This window comes from Wolffia australiana, chromosome 9 (genome assembly GCF_029677425.1).
Source record: "Wolffia australiana isolate 7733 chromosome 9, ASM2967742v1".
Taxonomy (NCBI): domain Eukaryota; kingdom Viridiplantae; phylum Streptophyta; class Magnoliopsida; order Alismatales; family Araceae; genus Wolffia; species Wolffia australiana.
Genome location: NC_135843.1, coordinates 533,171 through 557,456, shown reverse-complemented (window position 1 = coordinate 557,456; position 24,286 = coordinate 533,171).

Here is a 24,286-nt window from a genome sequence, read left to right as displayed (position 1 = left end):
TTCAGTGGTACCTTTTGGATCATTTACTTCATCAAGAGAACGGAAATAGCCTCTAAAAACAATGGTAGACCGGTAAAATTACGTTTCCACGAGACAAATTTAACTAACACTAAAGACAGATATTTAAAGCGGGTCAACAGCGTTCTTTAATTTTTGTCCTTCATTATTAACCCAACCTTTTATCCATCTTGTCGATTACCAATTTTATAAGCTCGGACAAATGTCGTTTTTTCCATGAATCTCGCTTCTCCTTTCCCCTTCGGTTTTCGAATACGTGGGTATTCACCTCTGAAATTTTTCTTTTTTTACGAAGACCAAAACGGACGCCAGTTAACGACCAATATTGGACTCATTCAATTCTTTGGTGGTAAAATGATAAACCGCGTCAGTCATTCTGGTCTTCTTGGATGAACCGAATTTCGTCGCCGTTCTGGGGGTCAAAAGAATGGTCTAAACACTAGAGAAAGTCATAATCCGATGTTACTAATAAAATATTAAGTTGAAACCTAGACTACTACCGATTACATAACCAACTAATAATTAAAGACCGACTAAACTGGAGATCCCGCCGCCGATTACTCGATGCCACAGAAAACCGCTAATTCGATTTATTTTCTTAGGACGATAACCCAAAATCTAAAGTTCTATTAATAAAGAGCATCATGACTTGTTCTTACTTGGTAGCTATTCCATGGGCCAAAATCTTTCTCATCAACACGGACAAACAACGCGTTGACCGAAAATGACCCCAACAGTCAATTCAACGTTAAATGGAAGGCCTCACGAGATCAATTCTGGCTATAAAAGGGAAACCATCTCGCATGCTTCAAAATCACATAGGCATCAAAATATCAAACGTATTGGAATAGCGTAAGGACAGGAGAGGGCATTCAAAAATTATACTGGGCGAACGTACAATATCTTTTGAGATGAGAACTACAGCAGTGCTTCTTCTAGTTCTTATTGTTCTGTCTTCCGGCTTTGAAGCATCGTCTGCAGCGAGGCCTCTGCAAGAGAAGCTACTTGTGGGGAAAAATCTGCCGTTATTGCTACAGTCGTTGGCTAAAGAGCAGCCAAAGAAATCAGATCAGTCTGGTTGCACTGGCACCCCTGGAAGGCCTGGCCGACCTTGCCGACTCCCTTAGAATGAAAAATGGATAGGGCAGCGTATTTGTAATGTAAAAATCAGATGCACTCTTGGAAAGACAAGGGAGCGTGAATTTTTCTGTAAATCTAAAATTCTTTGGTTCGCCTTTGTAAAACAGAAGCTAACATGTCTGCTTGGCCAGCTTTCTTACATTTTTCCAATGTAAATGTGTAGTACAGACTCTTTTGGATATAACTGTCTTCATTCCAATCAATCTCCTCTTCCATCAGAGCACAATCAAAATTGAGGTGAATTTCCATTATAGAGGCAAAAAAGTCATCAAAAACCACAATTATATAGTAAAAAAGCATTCAAATACATATTTATGATCCCTTACAAGTTGACTAGTTGCCCGCTTCATGCTCCTCACGAGAAATAAGTTTATTAATTTTATAATGCATGCATAAATCTCTTAGCTTTGACAGCATAAAAAGACGTCATTTATGTTTGTTAAATAAGTTTTCTGATATTTGGTTTTTGAACGCATACGCTTGAAATAAAAAGGGTAAGGATGAAGGGTTTCCCTCTTACTTTTATAGACGGAGAAACTAATATCCAGAGATTTTGTTGTGATATTTGAATATTGGGTTGAAGTTCAAAAATGCTTTTTCAAAACATTCCATTTCAACATTCAGACATTGTGAATATTCTTCCAGAAAGGCCATAGACATTCATCCATGGCAAAAATCTTTTAGTCAAACTGGGAATAAACCTGAGTTGAATAGGATGTTTCTTCACCGTAGACTTGATATTTTGCAATGGATCCAAGAATTTTATGAGCGCTAATTTAATATTATACAAATAGAGTGTTTATTGAAAAGGAAGAATAACTTTTAGATAATTATAATTTTTTTACATGATATTAATACTATCAAGGATGACACACATTGTGTTGTACTTTCTGAAAATGAAAGGTATTTGGCCTCAAAGTGAGGTGTTCTCAAAGTGAGGCCTCAAAGTGAGGTATGGAATCTGAAATGGGAAGGATTTAAGAGAAATACTGGGAATTTTATAATTTGTTTTAAAAATATGTTAATATTCATTAGTTAAACTTTCCCATGAGAAAAAACTCATTTTTCAAAATTTCGTAGGTGATAGTCAAGCACATTGAGAATATCCAAACATGGAGCAGGTGAATGGAGTGTTCTTTGATCGAGCCTGAAAACAATCGAATGAAAGCAGAAATCATGGAAACTTTAACAAACGCTAAGATACTAACTGGATCTGCAACCCCATGCAACTCAAACTATATCTTAGATTCTATAATGTAGAGTATTAATGTTATGAGAAAACAGAAAAAGGATGGCACGATGATCCCTCCAACGACAGTAAGGTCAATTCCCAACTCAATGTTTCCTTCATCTTATAATTTTTTTCATATATAGCTGCACGTGTCTTTACATCTATTAGAAAATCATGACAGCATTCATGTCATATCTATGTTAAGAAATTACAGAACTGTTAGAACCTTTCAAGGAAAATTTCATGGATGAAATAAATGCCTGATGAAACATAATAGATGATCATATGATCTGAGAGCCAATATGTCAGGAACCCTCGATCAGATCCTATTCCATTCTTAAAATCTCTCAAACTCAAAACCTCCCACTAAAAAAACATTCAAGGAAACCTCTAGTATCTCTATAGAAGTGATTAGACACCTTCCTTCCTTTTCCAACTTTGTGAAAAGGAGTGGCGCATGGACAGTTGCACACTAAACCGAGTGAAACTATCTTCAAATATCATTTCCATCTTTATTTATCAAACTTATACAAATTTGAAAGTCCCATGAACACCATTTCTCATATATAAGATAAAAGACAGATATTTTATATAACGTTGCTAGCTTCAAGTTCATACTTCTATACTTTTCTCATGTGTAACTGTTTGCATCTACTATTGCAATTCTCCAGACAAGACTCTGTCATGTAGTTCAAACGCCCCCACTGATTCCTCCTCTCTCTCCCCCCCCAAGATTCCATCAACTATCCCTATTTCTTATGTACAACTAATACATCCACTTTTCACATGTTTGCTGCTCAAATGACGTCAGCTTCTGCTTCTCCTATGTCTAGTCACTGCAACACGTCATTGATCAGCACTTTTTCAATTAATGTCTGCTTTCTGTGCCTATTCAACCAGCACTAACATGATACAAAAAAACTCAAAATTTTAGGCTCCACCTCGTGCTCAAACATATAAAACAAGTATGCCAACTCTCTCATGCGACCTTCAACATCATCATGTTTTGTGTACGTATAACTCTTCCTATGTGCAAGACTCCTACATAACTTTTTTATGGTTAATCGTCTAACCTTAATTGTTCAATCAATTTAGGAAATCACTCCAAAGTACCTTCTCCAATATTTCCACCTCCATTTGCAGAGATTATAGTGCATCTTATTCCTTTATTTCATCTCTTACATGGAAGGCCTAAACCCATCTTATTCATGAGCAACTTCATAGACTTCTCACAGTGTCAAAACCAAGATTGATCAGAATCTCATGATTGAAGATATTTATGTGATAGTCAAAACTATGGTTTCTCTATAGTCTCTTAAGACTAAGGACCACTTGAACGACTGTGCCACAAATCAAAAGGATGGATAGTTCAGTATAATACGATTCATGGATTCATGCTGAAAATTCACTTTTTTTTTCCAAGGAGAACTCACTATCAATCCTTAATGGCTATAGGACCATCTGTCTTACTAGACAAAAAATGGTTTATTTCAATAAATATAAATGAAACATGGAAGTGTAATTGACTTGTAGGCTACATATTATCCATCACTCTACTCCTGAGGTCCAGAAATTTGTGTATAGACAAAACCAGTTCCCACCACTACACCAAGACTTATTTAACAAGGTATGTTGTTATTTTATTATATTCAATTTTAAATATGAACATTTTTTAATCTATCAAAAGATTCAATTTATCGCATAATTATCAATGTATTACTCACACCATAAAATGCCCATGTATCAGTTAAGACATCTATATTTAAAAAATTAAATAGTTTTAAAAACATTATGCTATGTCTGCGTGTTTTTTCCATGTGAATGAAACATGCGCCACATAAGGAAAATATAATTATGTTGCAAAAATTTAATATTTATACTGACATTATTTAACCCTTCAAATTGAATTTGTAACATTCTCATGAATAGGTCATAAAAGTGGTGTAACCATTTTAATTCTTCAATGATAAGTTTTTTATATTACTATCTTAACAGTCTTGTTGTTGAAGATGAATCCATGTCTCTTTGTATTGTACACCAAACTTTATGAATGTTCTTACTGTTGGAGAAATCAAAACGATCCGCAGCGGAAGAATTACGCAAAATCGTACGACATCGATAAAACCATGAAACGAAGTACCTTTGCACGGATTGCATCCGTGATTTGTTGGATCCAAGCTCGAGACGAGACAAGCTTCTCAAGTGTGCAGCCTCAAGACATATCCACACAGTCCTCGGCACGTCGGATCTCCTCCTTCTCATCCACGACCCCCATTCAACCTCCATCGCCGTCGTTACACTGTCGTGATCACATCGAGAGTGTAGAGGAGTCATGGGGAGAGGGGAGAAGAAGGGGAAGGGCCCTGAACTATTCTGGCCTGGGTGAATTTCATTCAGAGCCTTCCCCTATTTTAACGGGGTATTTTTTATAAAACCCCCCAAAACTTAAGTATATCTTCCAACGTCCATAAAACCATTTTTGTGTGACCCTCTAGTAGATTAGGTCGTGCGGTCCGGTTCAACTTTTTCAGCTGGCGTGCAATTTTATCGATCGCACAAAATCTCAGACCAATTTTGTGCGATGAAATTGGACCGCACATTGCACAAAATAGGCCTATTGAACATAATTGGTACGCATTTTTTTATTTATAGATATGCCCCTCCGTCTCTCTGTCTTCCATATTTCGCTAAGTAAAACTATAGGGAATCCGAAAATGGTTATATATTTATTTAAATCTTTTTTAAACTTCATTTTTAATCTAATAAAATCAAAAAAATAGATTAATATTCTGTTAAAATCGTGTAGGGTTTATAATTAAAAATAGAGGTTTATAACTTTAATTCAGAATCATTTATTTTTAACTATAAATAGTATTAATTTTTTAAAAAAAAACTCACAAAGTGTTTAAATTTTATTTAGTCAAAAGAGCTCATGAAAAAAGTACTACTCATACAAGTCTGGTATCTGACAATATTTATATGCAATTACTTAATATATATGTAATCACTGATAATTACCTAATGATTCAATATTCTGTAAATCTTAATAAAAACATTTTTAGATGGAAAAACCCCAGTGCAATTTGAAAACAAAAAATAATGTTCTGCCAACTTAGTTTCGTAAACATCAAAGGAGCTGCGAGGCAACATGACTGACATTATTTTGGACAACAACAGTCATTACTGGAGTGAAGTTGTGACGCTTCCAAAATGTGTTGTCATTCCATTGAGTACGCACCACTTCTCTTCCATGTGTTTTAGGGTTTTGGGGCTCTAACTTGAAGTCGGCTGGCTTGAGAGAAAGTATTTCTGTAAGAATGTGCTTGGTACTTACCCCAATAAGTATGTCTTGAACTGGACAAAATTGCTCTGTATTTCCTCTATTTATTTCATTTGTGCGTTTCATGTTGTCATCACCATCTGGTTCGGAGTCTGAGTCGATGAGATTAGTAGTCTAGTCTTGGGCTTGCTTTGGCAGTTTTCGTTAGAGAAGTCGCACACTCCTCCGTGGTGTGCACCCATTTTCGGCTCCTGCTCCCTCCATTGCCTTTGTGTGGTCGTCAATGTACCTGGTTTTTTGAGAATTTACATAAATTTTCTGTGAGAAATTATGTTCCAAGTCATTTAAAAAATTTTCAGAAATAATTTATTTAAAACCAATGGCATCCAAATGTCGTGAATACCAAAATTTTGTATTTTGAGTTTTGCTGATATTCGGTACCTCGTGTCCAATGACTCGTGTCCATGATTTTAATCTTGCAGAGCCACTCAATTTAACTGTTTGGGGAGAGAGGAAGACATACAATATTGAAAGATTGAGAGGAGAGAGAAAAAGAGAGAGGAGCAAATAGAGTCAAAATTCCATTGCACGTGCCAAAAAATTACAACACATTGTTTCAATATATAATTATGTTAATTACCATTTGGATCGTCCTCGCTATCTTCGTCATCTCCGTTGCTACCATCATTGACATCCTCCTCTGCTCGCCACCAACACTTCAGTGTCATGAGTACCTCGATGCTTTTCGTTGTCAACCTTGACTGCTTGTAGTTGATGACGGCACGACCGGCGGAGAAAAATCTCTCCGAGGGCACACTTGTCGCCGAAACTGATAAGAACTCCTTCACAATTACTGCTAAACCAGGATACGAGTGCTCACCTATGACCTTCCACCAGTGTAACGCCTCCGTCCCCCTAATGGGAGGTGAAGTAATGTAGGCATCTAGCTCTTGCAGTGTATCAGGATTTGCAGTGTGATCATTGTCTGGCAACAGCTCATCAAGTGCTTTGTTGAAAAAAGCAGTCGTTGTCCAAGCAGGACAAAAACATCCAAATGGAGCTGAATCGGTCGTGGTTTGATCATTTCTGATGACATGTTTATCTAATAAATTCCACACATAACTGATGACTTCATCTCAGTACTCACGGTCAATTAACTGTCCCTTCATGGATGGATCAATGAGCGCAGCAATGGGGAAGGCCTGGTTACGACTAAGGATGGTTGAATATTTCTTCAGCTTGGTATTCATTGCTTAACAAGCATTGTAGACGAAAGTCTATTGTCGTGATGATATAACAATATTCACTTGAAACAAGTTTGATTCTCGGATTCCACTCATGACACTATCAAGATGTTTTTTCATCGCTCTAAGGATGACAATTGCTTCATTTACGATTGGTGACTTGGATTGACAAGCGACGGACGTGGCAAACACAAGGGGCTGCAATATCCGTGTAAAATCTTTGATCATCTGTTACTCTTCATCAATCAGCACAGGTTTCTTCAAGACATTGACGGCCATTACATCAAGAATATCCCTCTTTTTGACGCTTGTGACAATCATCTCGTACATTGAATTCCACCTTGTGGTGCAGTCTAAGGGGATCTTCATATGGATTGATAATCCAAACTGATTGCATAGTGATACATAGCGCTCGGCGCATTGTGTTGACCCACGTATTGCAATTACAATTTCCCTCAATCGGAGTACTACGTCACCTAGAATGGATGATCCGAAGTCATCATTGACTTTGTTCCAACCATTGGCACCAATAATGTAACTGTCATCTAGAACGACTTGCTCAGCTAGTGCCTCAGTAACCCGTAGCGATCTTAGCCCGGCCTGGACTACAAGGTTGATTACGTGTGCCACACATAACACGTGACGACTTGCACTGAAATGATGGTTTGCTTGCTTCAATTCATCTTCTAAAATACCCATCATCTTCTTTTTATCTGATGCATTGTTTGTGGTCACTGCGCACACCTGCGTAAAAATACATCACGAATGTGAGAATGCCTTTCAGAAAAAAACTGTTATTGATTACGTCCATATGCGTATCTTTGACTTTAAGTCAAACTCTGCCAATATTTGGAGGACAGTTGCGCTGAGGCTTTCACCAGTGTGCGATCCTTTCAATTGACGTATCCCAAGTACACGCTCACACAGTTTCCACTCCTTGTCCATCCAATGCACAATTACCCCTAAGAATGTAATGTTCTTTCAGAAGTCCACACATCTAGTGTTAGTGATACACGAGCAACGTCAACCAGTTTATGTCGTACGATTTGTTCATATCTTTGTAAAGGGCTTGTGCTTTGGCTTTGACAGCCCATACAGATGGGATAGAAATTTCTTCTTGAGCGATATAACATAGAAGTCTTATGAAGTACTTCTTCCTAACAATTGCCCATGGTGAATCGAATAGACATATGAAAGGCACTAGTTCTTCCTTTGTATTCTCTATTGTACGACTAATGTAATATTGCTTCTTGCTACCTTTTGTAGAAAAATATTCAGCCACTGATCTTTCCCTTCCGACATTGTTCCCCTTGCCCTTCAAGGATGCGAAAACCTTTCGATGAAATTTTTTCCAGATGTCTCCACTGTTCAGATATTTTCTGCGGTCGACAACTACACTACATATGTAGCATCAGAATTTCTGTCACCCCTAAGACGTGAATTACCTCAATGCATCACAGCCATTAATGCGGGGCTTCTTCTGTTCTCTATTTTTGCCACTATCTAAAGATTCATCCTCCTCATCTATCCTAATATTTAAAAGGAAGTTAAGTTAACTTGGAGAGAATAAGTTAAGTTCTTGCTGATGCCTCGAGAAGACTGGCTATCAAGATCAATTAATCAGCACTGGAAAATGTTATTCCATTCGATTGATTCAGGGGATGGAAACAACAAGATAAATATGGAACACATATTATGCAAAACAGATAGACACAGAATTAAAGTAAAAAACAATAACACAAAGGATGCGTATACACACACAGAAATATATGCATATGTAAATCACATGGAGTAATTGATTTTAATTGACGGAGTTGACCTAAGAGACAACCCTTGAATCTACACATTGGAATAAATTAGAGATGCGAAGAAACTACACCTTGTTTTAATCTGAGTGTTTTTTTCTAGTGTGACAAGATTAAATTAACAAGCTACCATGAAAATGTTTCAAACTTCATCAACGCATTTGAGTTGGGGGGGGATGTCTTCATATCTTGATCTTTCTGGCTTCTTTGAAAATGAGGTGAGATCTTGGCTGCATTTATTCTTTTCAAACTCATCATAATCATATTCCTCAGATAATAGAAAATTAGCTCCATGACCATTTAACCTTACCTAGAGGTTGGCAGTTGAATTTTCTATCGGACTCTCGATCCACCAAAAGTTTTGATGCTCAAATCAGATCTTATCAATTTTCATCGATCCGAATTTCTATTGATCAATCCCGTCTCTCCTTCTCTTGATCGATCAATCTAATATCTAATCCCATCTCTCTTTTGTATTTTGTACTAGATAACCAATCAAAACCATCCATTCTCCAACCTGGATCTGGGGGTGAATGAAACAAATGCTAGAGTGTTGTGTGAAAGCCAAAACGAAGATTCTGGGTAATAAGATTGTGAGTATAGCACAAATGTAATAAAAGAACTACTCTGACACTAAGATGAACACGTTCAAGAAAAAAATTAACGCATCACAAAAACAGTGGATAGTAATAACGGTTTTTATGGTATACACACTAACACAAAAACTACAGGGAATAAAGGGAAAAAATAAGTAAAAATGAAGGCAAACGTAGTATTAATTGAGATATATGCTAAGAAGATGTCACTTCATCTTGCTAGAACAGCACCGAGAGAACAATGTAACGAAAAAAAATTTTAATTATAAAGCCGAAAGCAAATCATAAACCAGAAAAATTGCTGAGGGTTAACAACAACAAAGCAGCGACACTAACGCAATTTGACATTAAGAAGACAATGTCAATATTTATGTGGACTGTCACCTTAAGGATTTACATCCCACTAAGATAACACATTCCGCAAGTATAGGAAACTAGAAATTTGAGAAGCGCCATGGAAGATATGAAAATACTGATAGGCATCAGAATATAAAGAGCAATATTAGTAAGCCACAGAGAATACATTCAACAAGAATTTAACAAAATTAGAATTGCCCTCTCGTGTTGGCAACATCACCACCAGCCTCTCGGTGACCACCGGTCGAGGAAGAAGACGCCTAGACGAGCTCATTTTGGACTCTTGGCGACCATGAGTGGAAAGGAAACCTTATAAAAAATCAGACGCAAATCGCACAATCACACCGCACAGGGCCTTGAACGATGTGTGCTTTGATTTATCTTAAGGCTGTTTGATGTGCGGTTCGAAAATCCAAACCGGACCGCACATCTGCCTAAATTTGCACCAGTCGCACTAAAGGACCATCCCTACCCTCTAGGCCCATGTATCAGTCTAGTTAACGACTCCAATGGCCCAAATTAATTAACTATACCATCATATAGATTAATTAACGTCGGATCGATTTAGCTCAATCGATAGGTTGAGTCTCCAACACGTGGGGTGCCAAGCTATACCTCGTCTTCTAGAAGATACAAAGGAGTGTGTGTGGGCTCACTCATAGAATATGCTCGTCATCGATTACCGTGTACGTATAATCCCCAATCCACTTGACACTCCATTGACGACTTAGGGTATGGTCAACTGTCAAACCTTAATCGGTCATCTGAGTTAGTACTGATGCATTCGAAAATCATCGAAGAACTCTTCTCCCGATATTTCACTGCCTTGGCCAAGACTTCATTGCATCATCTTCCTTGACCTGTCACCTCTTATACCGAAGGTGGACGATCCCATCTTGACAACTCAATCATCTTCGTGAACTTCTTGATGCACCCGAAATAAGACCATTTAAAATCTCATGATTAGAGACTCATTGGCCATAGTCAAAGTACAACCGGCCGTCCACAAGACGTCTTTGGTGTCTCAGGTCTAAGGACCAGTTACACAACCGTGAAGGGAATCAACCTGGTTGACAGTTTAGTATAATATCATTCAATGATTCGTACGGATCAATTCCCTAAACTCTTTTCACTAAAGAGCACCCACCATCTATCCTTAGTGTCTCCACACTAATGACTACGGGACCAACCATATGAGTGAGGCTAGATAGTGGTATTCTATCCGAATACTTTGATGTCCTTCTCATGTATCTTTCAAAAAGGAATACTTAGAGACTAGTGATCTCTGTACTACAATCTCATCATAATTCACTAAGTCCGTACTTTGTGATCATAATTCTTTGTACTCTGTACTACGATCATGTATTCATGGACATCATTATAAGCATCACATGTGCACTATATTGTATATGTTCTAATAATGAACATGGAACGAGATGTGGAATGTATTATTGGCTTGCCCGCCACATATATTTCCTTCACTTACATCCATAGTCTACATTGCCAAAAGAGTCGGCAAGCATGGCATGGCTTGATCATGTGATGGAACCCATGCTTTGTGGAAATAGGTTACCACGTTAGAATGATGATCAATGCAATATGTGGATCATCCAAAAAAATTTCAAAGTATGTAAATATATACATATTATAGTGTTTTAATTTAAAAATAAATTTAATGGTTATTTCACATTCCAATGAAATCTAATGTCCACATTGTGACCTTTCTAATTACTCAATCATAAAATTTTCATTTTTTTAATCCCTTGATTTTGATAAAATAAAGCTATTTAAGGTAATGAAAGTTCAATTTAAGGATACTCACAATAACCATATATTATTGGTGCTGCGCTAACATTATACAATATATTTACTATGTTCATTAAACTCATGAAGACACCTAAATAGAGTCATTCATCATATCAATTATCAGGAAAAAAGTATTCATTCGCCCAATTTTATTCTAACCATGTTCAAGTTAGACAACAATATAACTTATTTAAATAAAAATCAAATATTTATATATTGATGTATACTTTTATCAATTATTTAATGTTCCCCAATCAACAGAGAGAATGCAAAAATGATTATGTGTGAGAAACAGTGAACCACAGATATCAACATTTACCTATGAATAAGACAGAAACCATAAAATACAAAGGATTGGGTGATCAAGGTCTATATATTGCATGTAAGATAAGAAATGAGATATAATGAATAGAACATTTTTAATCAATCAATTGAGTGATCTACTATCTGATAAACTCAAAATTCTCCATCAAAGTTAATATATTTTTTGTCATTTGAGAGTAATAAATAATTGTGTGAATACCTTTAATCAATAGTCAGTGATGAGTAAGGATCAAGTGGATAGGAACCAGACTTTTATATTTTATCTAAATGGTGATTTAAAAGATGAGAAAATATATCATAAAAGAAAAGGATGATATTTAATGCTTAATAGCATTAAGACAACTAATATAAAAAAATTGTAATGAGGGATATGAGAGAGATAGAGAGAAAGAGGGGTATGGAGGATGAAGTGGCGGTGATCATACAATAATATAAATAGAGAGATAGCTAACTGTGTGGGGATCTAAATATTTATGTGAGTGGGACAATTGGAGGATGACAAAACACGGTGATATGATGATGTAAAACGTGATATAAATGGCATGACATGATGTAATGATAGGATAAGATGTGATGATAATGGGTATGATGAATTAAACCCAAAGTGATGACAAAAATGGAACAAATTGGATGAGATGAATTATTGTAGATCTTATATTCTGGTAAGACTATGACAGGTAAGCTCTGGAACTTCTCTGTTATGTCTCATCAATCACCAAGCACTATAAGATGAGCCCTTGATGAATCTCTAAATTCATTCTCTTTAAAAATCCCTAAAAATTTAGAAATCAAATTAAGGATATTTTTTAGGGATTGCCAAATCATTTTGAATGACGAATGAATGGATGGAAAGAGGGAAGAAAGTCAAAGTTACCCTCATATGTCTGTTCAATTTTCCATTTGTACAATCAGATATCAATTTTTCAAGTTGCAGTAATAATGGTTGTTTTGATTAAATATCTCTTACTCTGTGTCATTGCCGTTATTTACTTTCAGCATTTTATGATTCCAAAACATCAACTTATTTGAAATATTCTCAATTATGATTTTTTTGTGAGTATCTGTGTTGTCCTAAATCAACCACTCTGAGAATCACACATCTACTGCATAAAATAATAGTAATAAACTTAAATATATAAAGTTTGTACATGGAAACAATTCATCTCTCTCCATATACTTTTTATTACTCTGTCAACTAAAAAGTGGATCTGTGTTGTTGTGACATTATGAAAAATATTGAGTGATGATTATCCCATTTAATTTGACATAGTGATGTATTTTACAAAGTGCCACATCAACATATTTTTTACTCTTAAACAAATGTTGCATTTTTTAATTATCTGAGCATTCAATGTGTATAAAATGGATTACATGTATTATGATCATTCCACGTGTTGATCATTCTCATTCTCCACAATTACATGTATAATGATTCAATTGAAGATTTTTATACTGGTCAACATCTAATTAAAAATTAAAGCTTTCCAAGTTCATGATTTGTTGTAATGACATCACAATTTTTAATGCCATAAAGGTATATTTTTGCAATGATCACCTGAACTAATCATTGTGAAAATATGTGAGTGATCTCCATTCGAATAAATATAATGATAACATGTTGCACAGGGAAAAATGTCCGCAACTAGAAAATATTTGCATTGTCATGAATATAAGGTCATTAAAATCAAAACAAATATGTTGCAACTCAAAAAAAAATATTATTTGTCAATTTGGAGCTGGAAATTTTTGTAAGAAAACCCAAATATCCTAAAAAATCACAAATAAGTGTAGATAATAATTATATTTAAATAATAGTTAATGTGTTATCAGACACCCTAATAACAGTAAAATTTTCACGAGTCATTAAAGTATTAGGTAACATGTTTTCCCCTTAGCATAACTTTATAGGTGCCATATATTCAGTTTGTGCAATGAACTCTAAGGAGGATAGATTTTTTGAGATTTTTCTTCTTTCCAACAACTTATCCCCTTGAGCATTTTTCCCATGAGAGTAAGGTGTCTTCCCTTCATAGAATCAAAAATACCAACGATAGAGGTATTCAATCAGTTGGGAAATCTCAAGTTAAGTATGAAAGAGCTTTTCCAATGTTCAAAGTACTTGATTTGTATGTAAGGCGTAAAGATGCCCAAATAAGATATAAAAGTTAAATATAGCCCCAAAGATTAAATCTAGGACTTTTGATATACAAGCATAATATAGTTATATCCAACTCAAAAGCAAGTCTCATATTCCACATCTATTTTTGCATTTATTAATATGAATCATATCCATTATTTCGCATTCAAGTATTTGTAATGATGTCTACGAGATAGGTGTATAAATGTAATATGATGAGATCATATTAAGGGCTTTACTTATCTCAAAAATGTGTCCAGCATATTTCTATTCATAGGATATTTCATAAGGACATCAAAATATATGGATAGGCATAACACTTTTTGATACCATTTCTTTGATGATGATAGTCTCTCACATATCCAATTTTCTGGATACACCAAGGATATATTATGGGTTCCTCTTTAGAGATATATTTCAGTGAATTAATATATATGAGTCTATGGCTGGTTTTGTACCTATCAACATGGTTAATTCTTGTCACAGTTAATTGGTCCTTAGACGCAAGACACCAAAGATAACTTCTGGATGGATGTCTGTGTATTGATGATGATATATGAGACCTCGATCATGTGACTGCACAAAGTCTTACCTTGGAAGAGGCTTAAAGTCTACAAAGGTAATTTTATCGTCAAGATTAGTTTGTCCCCCCTGGTATAAGCTTAGAGACACTCAAGGAGCATAATGCATTGAAGCCTTTGGCCACATTAGTAAAAGTATCTGAAAATTAATTCAGGTTCCAATTCATCAACCCTAATTAGGATGACCCATGATGGTTTAATATTTACTATGCCCTATGTATGTCATTCTAGGGATCTCTTTCCTAAAAGCAATTATATGTACACGATGACAAGTGAAAAAAATGTTTCATAAAAAGTTGATGAACTCTGTGCTTTCTAGAGCATGTGGTATGGCTTGGTATGTCAGGTGTTGGAAAATTTGAGCTATCAAATCAGTTCAAATGATAGGTGATTAATTAATTCATACACTATATATAGTTAACTTATTCAAGTATCAAATGAACAGTTATTGGGCTTAATCAGTCACTTAGTGAACTGATAAATGGTCTATAGGGTCACATGCATGAAGTTTATTTGACATGAGTATATATTAAAGTACAAGGGTTTTATGAAAAATCAGATTTAAGGATTAAAGGGCATAATGTGCCAAAACATATACCCATGTAAGTCTTCCTTGTCGACCCTTTTCTTTGCCCTTTCCTTTTTTGTTTCCTCACATCCTAATGTGATCAAAATGGTGCGACATGGATCATCTCTAATCAATGGGAGCGCTTATGGCATAGAAGACAAGGAGATTCCATATTCCAACGATCATGTAGTTACAACTAATGGTTGGACATGCATGAAATATGTTTTGATGAATATATTTTTTGATTTATGATAACATCCATATTGAGCACTTTAATATGACCATATTTATATGTATATTTGCATTAAATCACTCATATTTGCATGTTATCAAGCTTAAAATGATTAAATCTATTTTTAGAATGATGTTATGAATTTTATGCATTCTGTGGAATTCTTATAATAATACATTTAAAAGAATATAATTTTTGAGACAGAATATGATTTTTATGATTTTTTTGACATTAAAGTTGGAAAGATATGATTTTTCTAAGTCGAAATATATATTCAAACATATTTTTGGTCTTTTATTTTATTTAATATAAAATTTTAAAGTATTTTTGGCTTTTTTTTGTGCAAGGTGATGTGGCGTGCTCACGTCCACTCATTTAAAACAAAATAAAAAAGAAGAAAGAAGAAAGAGTTAATAGCCATGGAAAACGAGGACACTGATGAGGAGAGAGAAGGAAATCAAGGGCTAGGATTGCTCCAACTTCAAATGGCCATGTCTTTTGATCTACAAATCCAATTGAGCTGAAGTTTTCATCACTGCTTCGCCTTCCCCTCCTCTTTCCATCCACACCCTCTAATCAATAAATAGAGGCCTGGAACACTGAAATTTATCTAAAACTTGCTTCCTACTTAGGTGGGCTGATTAAAAGATAGTGAGTTTTGAGATCCATCAAGTGTGTTCTTGGTGTCTTGGGTGTGTGGGAAGAAGCATTAGAGAAGAGAGGGAGCTCACCGTCACTCGCAAATTGCCGTGATCCTAGCGGAACGTAAGGATCTAAGGTATGTGTCCTCGTGTTACATTGTTTCTCTTCTAACATCATCGTTATCATATTTATAGTTTGTTATCATCTTTTTATTTATCAGTTCACTTACTTACATCCCCATTACCTCGTCTCTATTTTTACCATCATACCGTTCATGCATTCAATCACTATCGTACCAGTCATGCCCTCTACCCTAATCTCGTTACTCTTCGCGCAATTCTACTTATATTTCCTCGATATCACTATCTCGCATATTCTATTCTCGTATTTATCTCTTCTCATATTGATAATCACTATAGTGAGAAAATTAAATCCTTAACCATCGTTCCCTGTGGAGACGATCCATACTCATCACTAACTAAATATTCTTAAGTAAGTACGGTTACATATAATTTTTATTGAATAATCTCAATTACCAACGAGGAAATTAAAACCCCTAAATTTGAGATTATCAGTTTCTCATTCAAAAACCAAAAAAACAATAACATATTTCGTGAACATGTTTTTGATTTTGTTAGACTGGTCTGTTATGATTTATGAGATTATTATTTATGAATATTCTTTGAATCATTCATTATGACCTTGAATAGAAAAAATTTTCTGACGCACCAAAATTTGAGCAATCAAATATTTTTTTTCAACAATTATTTGTTAAGACTTTCATGCCTCACGTCCTTTTCGGCCATCCTATTGTTATATTTGATGAAAAGCATTAGATAATAGTTCTTTATTTTTTAATTGTGGCATAATAAATGTAACAGACACTATTTGTTTTAGTTTGACACATGTGCTTGGAGTTTACAAGAGCAGTGTATATTGTTTGTATTATAGCAGTCTGATTACCCCACAATGGTGTTTTCCTCCTTTAGCCTTTCTACCCAAACTATGAGTCTATAAGGAAAATTAAATGCTGTTACTTTCAAATTCATTTCTTTCATGTTTGGTTGTACATTTTTTTGTTCTGCCACCTGCCCTGTGAGCCTCATTTCCACTTAAATAACTGGAAAATTTTTCAATGACTTGTAGATTTTAAATAAAAACTTACAACTATTAATGAGTTTATTTTATTTTGCCATGTTGTGAAATGTTTCTTTGATGTCTGATTTGTCTGATTTTAAGCAAAATAATGTTGTGAAATTATTTTTCCATGTTCTGATTTGGTTCCTAATTTCTCATTTTAAATATGCACGTATTGTTCTACAATTTTAGCCTCACTTTGATATGTTTTAACGTTTTCTCTAAATAAATAGACAGCTAAGTTAAACTCAATATCTTGTTAGGGTATATTTCACAAATGCAACTCCAGTGAGCTGTCTCAATTTAATTACACCTATATTGGTCTTGAAAATAAATAAAGCTAATAGGAAACACTTGAAGAAAATGTATCATACTTTTCTGGCGCAAGTTAGTGTACACCTCCCTTATAAATCTTCTTAATTATAAGAGAACCTTGGAAGAAAAGTATAATCTTTCATAGCTACTATGAGATGAATGAGAAGCCCAGGGTATTCACTAGCCTTGATAGCGCTCCATAGACTCTTTATTAGATCCTTGAATAATTTATGCCTCAAAATACCAAACATGTATCCTAATGCTAGTAAGGAACCAGGAAGAGAGTAAAGCACAGAGCTACTCATCCCCACCATAGGCCAATTTTCAGATCAACGCACCCACAGCTAGGGAAGAAACATTCAGAGTTAACCTTCATTCCATAATAGTTTTAACCTTTACAAGATTAGTTTAGATCCTTCTAAATATGTTAAACACCTTTGATGTATCACTATTGTGGAGTTTGTCCTTATATTGCAAAGATAGAGTTAGGGCTGACTAAGATTTGATAGTCTAAACGTAGATCAAAACTAGTTCGAAGAAATGGACGAAGGTTATCTATAAACGAATAAACTTGTATGAAAAATAACTTCTTATAAAGTAATATTGTATACTTAAAACCAAAAAGTGGGATGTACAAGATTATGCTCAAAACCTGGATTACTGAGTGCTAAGATGATCGATATATTATATGGGAGACTAAGACCAATAGTATGATATCAGATGCAACAAATAGAGGAACCTCTTAGATAAATCCATCGCAAGGCATCAGAACTTATACAAACTATGATCAAGAAAAATACACATTCTGTACGCATATCTCATTTCAGTATGCAATAATGATTAATAAGGCAGCTCAGCTGATGCAAAGATTGTAAGAACAGCCATGTGATGGTATAAAGTTTACAAAGTATAGAGATTCAGAAGGCACTCTTGGGTACCATAAACTTATGCTATATTATATGGGAGACTAAGACCAATAGTATGATATCAGATGCAAGAAATAGAGGAACCTCTTAGATAAATCCATCGCAAGGCATCAGAACTTATACAAACTATGATCAAGAAAAATACACATTCTGTACACATATCTCATTTCAGCTCAGCTGATGCAAAGATTGTAAGAACAGCCATGTGATGGTATAAAGTTTACAAAGTATAGAGATTCAGAAGGCACTCTTAGGTACCATAAACTTATGATTTTGTTATCAATAGCAAGCTTGAAATGCTTGGAATTAAAGTATCAAGTAGTGTTCGCCCGTCCCGATGCCGGTACCGGATACCGGTATCGGGACGGATGCTGGACGGATGCTGGATGGATGCCGGTACCGGAAACTTCCAGTACCGGTTTTTTCCGATATCCGTCCGATACCGTGATCCGTCTCCCGTCTCAAGGGGACAGATGACGGTATCGGATATCGGATGCGGATATCGGTTTTCGATATCCGCATCGAATTTCATAAACATTTCATATAAGTTAGTTCTTTTATGAAATTTCATATAAGTTACGTATTTCAAATTTTTAAAGTTTTGAACCTTGTTTTCTGGCAACGGCGGGAGCGGGCATCGGCGAGCACCGGCGGGCAACGGCGGGCAACGGCGGCGGCGGGCAACGGCGGCAGAAGGCAACAGGGGTAAGTCGATTTTCAGCTCTCTCTCTATCTTTCCTCTCAGCTTCCTCTTTTTCTCTATCTTTTCTCTCCCGTTATCTTCGTCCTCTCTCAATTTCCTATCTCTCTTCGTCCTCTCCCTCTCTCACTTTCATATCTCTATTTTACTTCTCCCTTTCTCAATTTCGTAGCTCTATTTTTCTTCTCCCTCTCTCAATTTCATATCTCTATTTTTGTTCTCCCTCTCTCAATTTCATATCTCTGTCAATTTCCTATCTCTATTTTTCTTCTCCCTCTCTCAATTTCATATCCCTATTTTACTTCTCCCTCCATCAATTTCATAACTCCATTTTTCTTCTCCCTCCCTCACTTTCATATCTCTATTTTACTTCTCCCTTTCTCAATTTCGTAGCTCTATTTTTCTTCTCCCTCTCTCAATTTCATATCTCTATTTTTGTTCTCCCGCTCTCAAGTTCACATCACTGTCAATTTCCTATCTCTATTTTTCTTCTCCCTCTCTCAATTTCATATCCCTATTTTACTTCTCCCTCCATCAATTTCATAACTCCATTTTTCTTCTCCCTCCCTCACTTTCATATCTCTATTTTACTTCTCCCTTTCTCAATTTCGTAGATCTATTTTTCTTCTCCCTCTCTCAATTTCATATCTCTATTTTTGTTCTCCCTCTCTCAATTTCATATCTATGTCAATTTCCTATCTCTATTTTACTTCTCCCTCTCTCAATTTCATATCCCTATTTTACTTCTCCCTCTATCTATTTCATATCTCCATTTTACTTCTCCATCTCTCCAATTCATATCTCCATTTTACTTCTCCATCTATTAATTTCATAACTCCATTTCTCTCCTCCCTCTCTCAATTTCATATCTCTATTTTACATCTTCCTCTTTCAATATCATATCACTATTTTTTTCCCCATCTCTTAATTTCATAACTCTATTACTGCTCTCCCTCTCTCAATTTCATATCTCTCTTTCTCTTCTCCCTCTCTCAAATTCATATCTCCTTTTAACTTCTCCATCTATTAATTTCATAACTACCTTTTCCTTCTCCCTCCCTCAATTTTATAACTCCATTTCTCCTCTCCCTCTCTCAATTTCATATCTCTATTTTACTTCTTCCTCTTTCAATATCATATCACTATTTTTTCCCCCATCTCTTAATTTCATAACTCTATTACTGCTCTCCCTCTCTCAATTTCATATCTCTATTTCTCTTCTCCCTCTCTCAAATTCATATCTCCATTTAACTTCTCCATCTATTAATTTCATAACTACATTTTCCTTCTCCCTCTCTCAATTTTATAACTCCATTTCTCTTCTCCCTCTCTCAATTTCATGTCTCTATTTTACTTCTTCCTCTTTCAATATCGTATCACTATTTTTTTCCCCATCTCTTAATTTCATAACTCTATTACTGCTCTCCCTCTCTCAATTTCATATCTCTATTTCTCTTCTCCCTCTCTCAAATTCATATCTCTAGTTTACTTCTCCCTCTCTCAAATTCATATATCTAGTTTACTTCTCCCTCTCTCAAATTCATATATCTAGTTTACTTCTCCCTCTTTCAATTTCATATGACCATTTTACTTCTCCATCTCTTAATTTCATAACTCTATTTCTCTTCTCTCTCTCTCAAATTCATATCTCTATTTCTCTTCTCCCTCTCTCAAATTCATATCTCCATTTTACTTCTCCATCTATTAATTTCATAACTCCATTTTTCTTCTCCCTCCCTTAATTTCATAACTCCATTTTTCTTCTCCCTCCCGCAATTTGAAATCTCTATTTTTCTTCCCCCTCTCTCAATTTCATAACTCCATTTTTTTTTCTCCCTCTCTTAATTGAAGATGAGCTTGTCTGATTGAGGACCGGCAGAGTAGAAGACCCACATATGGGCATTATTACAACTGAAGAAGAGCTCTTCAACGGTATTTCTTCACCTAAAATCCTTTATTACACTATGGATTTTATTGTTGATTTGGTGTTTAGGTGTCAGTCTAGGCAATGTGATTTTTATGGTTAACTTAGATCTACTTTTCGTGCATATTTTATCACTTCACGATTCTGAAAACAAATGTCGAAATTGTGGGGAATATGTTAATTACGATGATGAAGATGGAGGTCGTGATTTTGATTATGCCAAGTTTTCTGTACTTCCACTGTTTCGATTGATTATTAATGTATCTAGATTTGAATTTAATTGGTCCAAAACATGTAGGTTAACTTGAAATTGTGCAGAAAGATGAATCCAACTGGAGGCGGTGACCCAGCCCAAGAAAGAGCTGGGTCAGGAGTCGACGTCGAACGCACAGAGGAGGGAACTTCCGTGTCGCATAGAGTCGGCTCAGATTTAATCATTCCTCATCATCGACTACTTCGAGCTGACGGAAGATGGGTACTATATATGCTTACTGTGCCGGGAGTTGAACCCGCACAGTAAGAGGAGACCCATTAAGAGGCAGGCGGACAGAAGCACAAATGTGTTTTGGCGCCACTTCAAATCATGCCATCCAGATCGTCATGCTGAACTAAAGGGCGAAGTCCCCGAAGAACGTGGTCAGACACACATCACCGACAGAATGCAGAGCAGGCAACAGGGAGAGCCAAGCCGACGGGGGCCGATCAGGGGGCACACCCCAGACGAGACGAAGAACTTCATTGCGCGGTTCGTATGCCTAACAGATTCTCCATGGAGCATCGTTGACAACGTCGCATTCAAGGATATGTGGCGGTATGCTACGCTTATAGACCTGGATCCTCCAAGTGCGAAGGTCATAAAGAGGTGGACCATCCAAATGCACGGCCAAATGAAGATTGGTGTGAGGAAGCTTTGGGAGATCGTGGCCCGAGTATCACTGACTGTAGACGCGTGGACTGCGGTCAATGGGACCGGGTTGCTAGGCATCACCGTCCACTGGGTGGACGACACGTGGACGTACAGAGAGTGGGCTCTTGAAATCCGTGAAATCTTCGGCAAGCACGACGGGGGGAACATGGCGTCCATTGTTCTCCAAGCACTAGATAAGTTCTGTTTGCGGACGAAGGTCAGAACTCAGTGTGTTGATCGTTCTATTAGTAGAGCTTGCTAGTTTTCTTGTCTAACGTAATTATGCAGGTCTATGCTGTTACTACGGACTATCGCGTACGTACAGTCGTTTTTGCCCGGTGACAGGTCGAGCCGTGTTCCGAGAATGGAAGCTCAGAGGGGGCGGCGAGGAGGTGCAGAGTTGGTTGGGTGGCTTAGCACCACTATGCGACACGTGGAACCGGCACTGTTGACAACGCGGTCGGCCTGGGATGAGTTCGACCAGTTCCTTGCGGAGACTGTGCCAAACGAGGGTGTCTACACTCCACTGTCTTGGTGGGCAACGACGGGGGCGAAGCGTTTCCCCTTGCTTGCAGCCGTCGCGAGGGACTTGTTATCCGTATGTGCGACGAGCGCCCCCGCCGAGCGCATGTTCTCAGTTAGCAACGCTATTGTCACGTACAAGCGTTCCCGTCTCTCGCCAATAAGCATTGAAACACTCATCACCGTGAAGTGTTGGCTCCTTGCGGACAACAAACGTTGGTACAATGACGTCGAGCTAGGCGAGGATATTGAGGACGACGAAGATGGTGGGGTTAGCTGTTCTCGAGGTACACGTCACATAACTCAACCAAATGTTATTTATACATATTTATCACTACTTATCACTTCTCTTATGCAACGCAGGTGACGATCAAGTGAGCAGAAATCTTTGACAGAGACGTTGGGCTTATGTTTTTTTGACATGGCTGCATTCATAGCATACCCGTAAATGTTTTGACCGAATATCGAAAAACCGGATACCGGCGAACACTACTGTATGGTGTCTTTTGTATTAGTAGAGTTTTAATGCACTGGCTAGTCATGTAATTAAATATCCCGAATTTACTACGACAATACAGTTGAATGCACTTGCCATTAATTTCTTCATCCCATTCACTAACTATCAAACGCCATAAATGAAAATTAACTACAACCCGTGAGTATGTTCACTTGAAATGAAAATCGTTTCCAGTTCTTAATTCAATTAACTATGTATGAAACACCATAAACTCAATTAACTTAATATGTTCGTTACTCTTAATAACTAAATCTGCACTCCTCAATACACTAACTACAACACGTGACTTCTACACTCCCAAATACACTAACTACGCTCCCAAATACACTGACTACGCTCCCAAAAACACTAACTACAACACGGGACTTTGTTCACGTAAATGAAATTTGTATTTACTCTTTAATTCAGTTAACGCAAATTTATTATTATTTTTATGAAATACATCACGTAATTCTGTTAGCTTAAAATAAAAATTGTTTTCACTTCTTAATTCAATTAAGAATTATTTATTACTATTTTTTACTGTTTCTGATAACTACAACACGTTAGTTAATATTTTTGTTACCTACATCTATGCTCCCAAATACACTAACTACAACACGGGACTTTGTTCACGTAAATGAAATTTGTATTTACTCTTTAATTCAGTTAACACAAATTTATTATTATTTTTATTAACTAGAACCCGTAATTCTGTTAGCTTAAAATAAAAATTGTTTTTACTTCTTAATTCAATTAACAAATATTTATTAATATTTTTATTAAGTACATCACGTAATTCTGTTTACTTAAAATAAAAATTTTTCTTACTTCTTAATTCAATTAAAACAATTTAATAATATTTTTTACTGTTTCTGTTAACTACAACACGTTAATAAATATTTCTGTTAACTACATCCACACTCCTTAATACACTAACTACAACGCGTGACTTACTTCTCTTAAAGTGAAAACTCCATTAATTTATTAATTCCACTAACTAAATATCAAATGCCATGAATTTTCCCAAGATAACATTAAAATTCTTAGTATTTTTATTAACTGCAACCCGTAATTCTGTTAGCTTAAAATAAAAATTGTTTTTACTTCTTAATTCAATTAACAAATATTTATTAATATTTTTATTAAGTACATCACGTAATTCTGTTCACTTAAAATATTTTTTTTTACTTCTTAATTCAATTAAAAAAATTTATTAATATTTTTTTACTCTTTCTGTTCAGTACAACACGTTTATAAATATTTTTGTTATCTACATCTACACTGCCAAATACACTAACTACAACACGTGAGTTTGTTCACGTAAATGAAAATTGTATTTACTTTTTGATTCAATTAATACAATAATATTATTATTTCTATTAATTACAACCACAC